Source organism: Mus pahari, unplaced genomic scaffold (assembly GCF_900095145.1).
Source record: "Mus pahari unplaced genomic scaffold, PAHARI_EIJ_v1.1 scaffold_7397_1, whole genome shotgun sequence".
NCBI classification, from domain to species: domain Eukaryota; kingdom Metazoa; phylum Chordata; class Mammalia; order Rodentia; family Muridae; genus Mus; species Mus pahari.
The window spans coordinates 62,301-71,305 of record NW_018392144.1 but is presented as its reverse complement, the minus strand read 5'-3'; the positions used below and the strand labels follow the sequence as shown (position 1 = coordinate 71,305).

Sequence of the window (9,005 nt, the reverse complement as noted above, 5' to 3'; positions counted from 1 at the left end):
CATGAGCTATACTGTATTAATTCTGTCTCTAACAAAGGCAACTAGTCGATTAATCAAGCAGGGTCCAAAAGTTAAGAGCAAAAGCAGAATTATCAGTGGCCCAGAAATGGCCAACAAGAGAGTGATCAGCTAGGGGGAGCTTGTGAACCAGGATTCATACCATCCTTGGTGGGCTTCTCGATCCCGTTTTATTCTCTCTAGTCTTTCTTTGAGTCTCTGCATGGAATCCCTAATTGCACCTGTGTGATCTGCATAGAAGCAACACTCTTCTTTTAGAGCTGCACAGAGGCCCCCTTCTTTAAGGAATTAGAGGTCTAAGCCTCTCCTATTCTGCAACACGACCTCAGAAAGGGAGGTTAGGGATTTTTCCAAGGCACTGACAGATTTTTGTATAGCCTCAATATCTTCATTAACAGCCTCACGTAATGCAGCAAGATGTTGGCCTCGTGTGATCAGGGCAGCAGCACCAGTGCCGATTCCCATTGCCACTCCTGCTCTCAGGAGCATGGCTAGAGTGAGAGTAACCAGTTCTCACCTGTACCTGTCACCTGATTATCAAAATGATCTGTTCCCTCAGGCTCATGGTAGTAAATTCTGGGCAAAAGCTGAACTAATACCCAAAATTACCAGAATCATTGAAAATGCCAGTAGCTATGCACAGGGTGAGCCACATGCTGCAGACCCACCATCCCCCATTAGGGGCCAAGTAGAAATTAGTGGAGGTGTGAACTTGAATGGTATGATTACAGAGGTGCTCATATTTCGGGAGCACTGTCCCTACACAGGTACCATGCCTGGTCACTTTGGTCAGGGTCAGTCTGCCCGTGCCTCCCTAGTCACAATTAGAGTGACTAGTAGTATTGTTAAAGCTCAGGCTGGTGTCAATTCCCTCATAATAAGGTGGTCCTAATGACAAGCAGAGCCAATAAGAATTTGTGTCATTTGGCCTGGTGTTATTGAGGGCCCGGTATGCCCCCAAGATTAAATTGAAGAGCCGGTTCCCGGTCTTCGGGGCAGGCTCAGTCTGAGGTTTTGAAAGCACAGTTGGAGCAGTGTCAGTATTGGGGGTGGTACCAAGACCCAGGGAGGGTGCCACTGTGGGAGGGGACTGCTGAGGAGATGTAAGTGAGCTCTAGTCAGATAGCACCTTATTGGGACCAACGGGTTGCCCCAGCAGAGTCTCAACTTTAAGTCTAATTTGGAAAGTGAATCCAGGGTTCGTTCTGGACACATAGTACCTTAATCCCCACATCCTGCCTTTATCCCAGCCTCCAAACTGTTTTCCCTTCTGTGTGAATTCTATGCGAAGGGGCTGACAATAGCCACTGTTATAACACCTGTTTCGTGGATCACTATTCCAATTTCTGTGGACCATGATGAGGTCCCAGGTGGAGGAGAGATTCCAATACACCTGCCCTGTGGTCTCACACCCCATTCTCCGCAAAAGAAATGATCAAACCCTCCGCATGTTTTCACTGCATTCCTATCTCTCCCATCCCTGGGACACACATAAAACTCACTGTTCGCCATGTTATCTCTAGCTTTTGTGAAACAACATCCAATCTTTCCATAGGAAATCTGGTCATTGCAGGCGGAATAATCTGAATTGGGAGGCTTAGTCCACTTAGAAGTTTCCGGGTCAGTGTCAGGGATATTCCATGAGTCTAGCCCAGCTGCCAGGGCACAGGCATCAGGGGTTAGTGCAGGCCACCAAGTGGTAGAGGTGGCATCTTTAGTGCGACTCCAAGCAACTTCTCCTGCTTGGGACAACACCTGCCAAGTCAATCTTTTGGGGTGTAGGGGTTACTTGCCCTCATGTAGCCTATGACACAAACGAAGCTTAAGAGGGTTCTCAGTCTTTTCCAGGGTCCACTCATATTGGTCAGCCTCAGGGTGTGCCTTTTTAATGTAAGACGCATGAATCCAGGTTGGGATTCCTTCCACTTTAACACAAGTGGGCATCATCAGCAGTAACAAGTAGGGTCCTTTCCACCTTGGCTCTAGGTTCCCTGCTCGATGTCTCCTCGTCAGGACAGTGTCTCCTACTTCAAACTGATGCAGCACCTGTGTATCACCAGCAACGTAGGTTTCTTTTAACTGTTCCCAGACCTCTTTTGTTACAATTTCAAGAGCCTTGAGCCAAGCTAAGAGGCAAGAGGAGGTGATGAAGGATGCATCCGGGCAAGTTTTACTCCCTACTGTCACATAGATGGGCAGAGGCACCTGATACATTAATTCAAAGGGTGTTAGACCAGAGGCTCCAGGGGTATTCCAGGCCCTGAATAAAGCATAAGGGAGAAGGGCTGTCCAATCGTTTCCGCAAATTTTTAAGGCCATTTTGGTTAGGGTCTCTTTTAGCGTTCTATTCATTCTCTCTACCTGTCCTGAACTCTGGGGTCAGTATACACAATGTAACTTCCAATTTATCCCCATCTGTCTGGCCAATCCCTGATTTACCTGGGAGACAAAGGGAGGTCTGTTATCTGAACTGATTACCTCGGGTACCCCAAAACGAGGAAGAATTTCAATTTGGTTAATAAGTCTCTTCCCAATAGGGGCATGGGGAACTCTGGAATGACCAGAAATGAATGAGTCACTTGGTTTCATCCTAGGTCCACTGTCCGGGATGTGGTCCATGGGTACGATAATTGCCCTGTAGCCCCAATCACCAATTTTTTCTCATTCTTTCTTACTTTACCTAATGGTGTTTGAAGCACTGAAAATTCTGTGCCTGTGTTGACCAGGAAGTCTATGGGGTTCCCCTCCACTTCTAATGTTACCCTAGGCTCGGGAAAGGGGGGGGCGAGCCCCATTGCCCCTAGTCTTCAGCTTCTTCGAGAGACAGCACCTTTACCTCCTGTTTCTTTTTAGGGCATCCACCAGCCCAGTGGCCTGTATCCTTGCAGTACACACATGTCAGGGACTGACTGCCCGATGAAGGCCATAATCACTGAGGCCCGCTGCCACTCAGACATAGGGTCAAATGGGATGTAGTTCCTGTAAGCCTCCATGAGCCTCTCCAAAAAGACTGAGGGGGGCTCAGTCGTCCCCTGCATAACTTCTCTTACTTTAGCCAAATTTGTAGGTCTGCGAGCAGCACCTCTGAGCTCCACCACTAGAGCCCTGCGGTAATTGGACAGCCGTTCCCTACCTTGTGCCGTGTTATAGTCCCATTGAGGGTGGGTTAGAGGGAATCCTTCATCTATTTTGGCTGGCATCTGGACAGGGTGTCCAGCACCATCCTGGACATGTTTCCGGGCTTCTTGGAGAACTCTCTCTCTCTCTCTCTCTCTCTCTCTCTCTCTCTCTCTCTCTCTCTCTCTCTCTCTCCTCCATGGTGAACAGGGTCTGCAAAAGCTGCTGACAGTCATCCCAAGTCAGCTGATGAGAATACATCAGCAATTCGATCAGGCCTGCAAGCCCTGCAGGGTTTTCTGTAAAAGGAGGGTGATTAACTTTTCCAGTTATTGAGATCAGAGGAAGAAAAAGGCCAATACTGTAGAAGCTGTAAATGTTTCTGGTCAGCCAGGGGAGCTCCAACATCCCTGAGGGGATGTGCCATGGTTGAATTGGCAAGCCCCTCAGGAGTGGCTCCCCACTGGCTCCTTGTTCCTGCTGAGGGAACTCCTCCCCCACCCCCGTCCCTGGGGCCGGGACCAGGGGTGAGGCTGGGGGAGCTGAGGGTTGGGGCACAGGTTGGGGGACTTGAGGGTAGGGTGGAAGTTGCTGGGAGTCAGGCAACTCAGGGGGTTCTTCTATCTCTGGGTAAATCTTGGGGGGGGGGGTGCTGATGGTGTGCTGCGCTCGCCATTCCCAGACAGCTAGGGCCTTAGTACCAGGATACAGGGGCGGTAGGAATGGGCGAATCCACGGGGGCAGAAATCATACCAAGTCCTCCCACACCATGATGTATGGGTGCTGGTCAGGGTGCGTTCCTGGTCCTTCCTGAAAAACAATGGCCTTCACGGCCCTGATGGTGGGTAGATCAAAACTTCCCTTGGGTGGCCAGCCTACCCCAAAGGCAGGCCATTCTGAGGTACAGTAAGTCGACCAAGGCTTATTCTTGACTGTCACTGATAAATTCTGTCCTCTTGCCCTAACGTCTGTCCAATGGTCCTTAGTCAGAGACAAAGGGGTCAACACAGTCTTTCCCATAGTAAAAATTAGGAACAGAGACAAAACAACAATGAAAACAGAAGACACTAGGATGTCCAAACACAGTTGTCTGCCTCTAGACTTATACAACCAGCCAAATGGTACGTCTGATGGGGTGGGGGTTTCACTTTCACTCCTTTTCTGACAGAAAAAGCACTCCATCCCCCTTGTTCTGCCAGACTGTCCCTTACCCTGGGCACTCATTCCAGGGTCACCCTTGGAATGTCTTCCAGGACTGCAGCCTGTGGACCTTAGGACATCTTATGGCCCTCAGCAGAAGCTGCCAGAATACTGAAACCAAAAACCAAGACACAGACTCAGTGGCGACACACTCAGACACACCAGACTCACACAAACATACCTCCAAGGGGTATCTTCGGGTTTCTGGGTGCTCCTTAAACCCTGGACGAGCCCCCACGTGTAGGACCCCCTTTCGGGGATCCCCACTCAAGTCTTTGGAAAGGGCCCACTCAAGGAAACCCGAGAGACCTTCTTGATATAAAAACACAAGGTAGTTTAATGGTGGAGCTCTGGGCGGATAAGTATCTCACACAGGAGACAGAGGAATTGACCATGAGGCTCAAAAGCTAGGACATTTTATAGAAAGAGGGTTGGGGGCTAGGGGAAATTGGTGCAGTTTCACCCGATTGGCTCATTTGAACACCAACAAGCATGATTACACATTAGCAGAATGGTATGTGCAAGTCAGGATGTCAGGAGAGCTGAGGGGCATATGCTTATCTAGGTCAGTGGAACATTTGGTTAACATGTAACTTCAAACTATGTCAGGAGGGTAACGGGCAGAAAGAGGTGCCAGATGGTTGATAATTCAGTCAAGATAGCCCGGACAAGTTCCTGCATTCTTCTTTTATCTTTATGGCCAGTCAACCCCAGGAATATTTTAACAATAGGCATGCCTGGATGTGCCCGGGCCTGTTCCACTATGTTCTCAGCCTCAGGCTTCTAAGCTTACAAACAACTTTTTCTTTGGACTATTTGACATAGGTTACATAAATCAGGCCTCAAATTTAATCTTAAATTTAATTTCCCTTCAGTACTACTTGGTGGGTTCTGCATGTTGAAGACTCTGAGCCACCAGCTCCACCCACAGAGCCTGCTGTATATTTATGGGCACAAGTGGAGCTCACCCATTATTCTTGATTTCCAGGAAAACCAGCGCTCAATTCCAAAGGAGCCACAATGCAGACTGGGTAAGACACTGACTGTCTAAGACTGGGACAGGGTGGGCAAATGATGGGACAGTATCCAGGAAATGCACCCACAGTGACAGCACAGGGCCTTCGGGAATAGATAGGGAAAACTGAGGTAGGGTGGGAGTAATCATTTTTCTTCTGTTCTCAGAGGAATTGTGGGTCTGAAGTTGCTTGATTCCTGACTTTGTCTCATGCTGCTTCTGGGATTTGTCCTAATGCTTGCCTCATGCCAGCGACCAACCCCTTCCCAGTGGTTTCACATCAAGCATATCTAAAATAGCTCCTAATCCCTGTTGTGATGATGCAATGCAGGGCATTAACATTTATACAAGAATGTGTAAGGACATGAATACTTTTCTTCATACAACTTTGGCTGATGTTCTTGGTCTGTGTGGCAATCCAAATACCACCTGCAAAGACGGGATAAGTAGGAATTGTCATGATAGTTCATCTTGGGTATCTATAACTTTCTGTAAACTCACAACTCCAGCAAGCCATTATACAGAATGGAGATACCAAACAACAGGATCAGTGAAGTACTACAGAATGGCCTGTGAGAACAGTACTTCATGGGTAAGTCCCACCTATCCAATGGTTCCATTTTACTTGGATAGGATACTTTAGTTCCAGTGCCGGCTCTTTCTATTGTTGCTCATCTGCTACTGCCAAGAACATAGTAGTAAAGAACCAATTCCTCTGTCTGTGTTGCATATCAGTTGCATCTCAGGACTTGTCTTCATAAAACCTGTCCCTGAATTTCTTTAATTTAGCTAATCAAATGTTTTCTAGTCAATAAACATTTCTGCATACAAATCTAGATCTCTGGTATCTCTGTGTCTGACAGGGGTGGGGAGAGAAGGGGAGATACATACACACAGAGAAAAGTGTGTGTGTATGTGTATGTGTGTGTGTGTGTGTGTGTGTGTGTGTGTGTGTGTGTGTGTGTGTGAGTGTAGACAGGGCCTCATACCAATTGAGGCATATACCCAGTGCCTGGAAACAAATGAATCTGAGAAGAGATGAATATCTTTAAAGAATGTTCCTACAGGGCATCTTCCCTGAAGTTTCTCTTTGGGAAAGAAGTGGCTGTCAGAGGAGATGAGGGAATTGGGATCTCTAAGTGAGGATATCCCTTGCCCTCTCTCTGCATAGCTGTCCTTAGAGGTCAATTGTGAGATCATTCAACACAAACCAGGAAGGACAAGTATCAAGATAGGGGATCTGGAATTAACACAGAAAAGAGATGAATAATGATAGGTCCTGTCCTGACTCCTGAGGATAGAACTGAAGTCAGGAATCAGTTTCAGACAGGAAGATGCCATCCCTTAAAGGACATGGGTGAGCTGGACATCACCAGATGTGGCAGTGAGCCTTCCTGCAATGTCAGATGCAGAATGGAGCAGAGGGGTGACAACCTCAGGTCCATACCTCTGACTTTCAGTTTGGATCACCAGATTCCATTTTTCTCTTCCTTTCTGGGCTCCCAGATGCAATACTTTGCCTGTCTTCCCCACTGGGCAGTGGTGGTACTTCCTGCTCTCAGTGGACCACAGTCCGGCCTGCCAGGAAGCCACTCCTCTTGAGCAGCAAATGGATTTGTTGTGGAATATTCCTTTCTGGGTTGGTGTGGTATCTTGTTCAATCTGGCATGGCCTTTGTGGGGACAGAATGACAGGGATCCTCCCCCTGGAACAGGAGCAGCAGATGTGGACTTCCATGGCATAAGGCTTGTTTTCATAATAATTTACATATTTTCATGTTCTCTTGACCAATGTCCTCCCTGTTAAACTTAATAACTCCATAAGTATCAGAGATAGCATGAGACAGGGAAGGTGTGGCTAATGTCTTAGCATAATGGTATAAACTGGGACATTTAGTACAGCCTTTTAGGCTGTAGAAAATCTTAAAAAATGAATGTGATAATATATGATTTCTCAACTATGTTAAAACTAAGCATGCAATATGAATTATATGAGGGGCTTTATGAATGTGAAGGAACAAAGTCAGTTCTACCAGAGACCAGGTTGTCAGAAAGACAGAAAGGCAGGCATATTCCTGAGTTCAAGGTCAGCCTGGGACACAGCAAGTCTAGGCCCAGGTGGGGTAGAAATTGTAATATTAGGACTAGAATTTTCAGGTCCCACCCAGCTAGTTTACCATCTCTGCTTGTCAGAGGCAGGCAGATCTCTGAATCCTTTTGCAATGTTAAAAGAAAATTTGTTCTTGCTTTTTCCTAAGAATTAAGGTCCTGGGGTCACAGGATGCTGATTCATAGTATTATCAAAAGGAAACTTAGAGAGCTATCTAGACATTTCCAGAGAAAGCAGATCTAAGAGAAAGAAAAAAATCAGAATAGAGAGGAAGCAGACTGGAAAACTGTCTCCACCAGAATACAGGTGGGCAGCTTAGACACAAGATTTGACTTCAAGTGGTTTGGTTTTGCTGCTCTCAGTCACTCCTCCTCTCAGAACCTATCACCAACCAGAGGCTGGTCCTTGGCAGAATCTGTACTTTTCACATGAATGCTACATTTGGGAACTTCAGCAGTTGACATAATCTACTGATTTGAGGTGATATTGGATACAGCCTAAGGGTCTCCCTATGTAGCTCTGGCTGTGTTGGAACTTACTTTGTAGACCAGGCTGGTTTTAAACTCACAATAAAAAGCCTTTTAAATTATTACCGATAATTTTGCTGTCTAAGGCTATTTTTAAGACCTGGTAAGAAACAGGTGTTTGTCTGCTCAAGAAAATTTCAGGTCTGGTATAGATCTTAAAATTACTTTAACTCTCTCGGTAGGTCATGGTTAGATTTACTATCAAGCATAGCAAAAATAACAGCAGAGGAACAGGGATCTCAATGTGTGATAAATCATCTAATTACTAGCAGAACTTAAGCACTAGGAAACTCAGAATTCAGGCCTCCTGCAGAGTGTGCAAGGACCAGGAAGAATAGTAACAGAAAGGGTAATCCCAGTATTTTGTGCAGACAGTGTCTCCTGGGCCTTCATCAGACAGAACCAACTGTGTAAATAACAGGAATCCATGAAGTTCAGACCCTTGTTAAGAAGGTGTTCCAGGCAGTATTCAGAGGAAGAGTGTTAACCAGAGGCAGATACAACCTAACATGCCCACTGTGTTGTGCAGAATGTGACTGTTGGGAGGCAGGACTGGAAGTATGGGTTCTGTACTGGCTAGTTTTGTGCCAACTTGACACAGCTGGAGTTATCACTGAGAAATGAGCTTTAGTTGGGGAAATGCCCCCATGAGATCCAGCTGAGGGGCATTTTCTCAATTAGTGATCAACGGGGAGATGCCCCTTGTGGGTGGGACCATCTCTGGGCTGGTAGTCTTAAATTCTATAAGAGAGCAGGCTGAGCAAGCCAGGGGAAGCAAGCCAGTAATGAACATCCCGCCATGGCTCCTGCTTTCTGAACTGCTTGAGTTCCAGTCCTGACTTCCTTGGTGATGGACAGCAATGTGGAAGTGTAAGTCAAATAAATCCTTTCCTCCCAAACTTGCTTCATGGCCATGATGTTTTGTCCAGGAATAAAAACCCTGACTAAGACAAATTGGTACCAGCATAGTGGGGTATTCCTGTGACAACCCTACCATGTTTTGGGGAAGACTGTGGAAG

The 9,005-nt window shown here is 46.7% G+C and overlaps 1 pseudogene; it reads left to right on the top strand.

Annotated features, from left to right (window-relative positions):
- Positions 1 to 2,626: 2,626 nt before the first annotated feature.
- On the top strand, positions 2,627 to 5,993 carry LOC110314853 (annotated as a pseudogene).
- Positions 5,994 to 9,005: the final 3,012 nt, after the last annotated feature.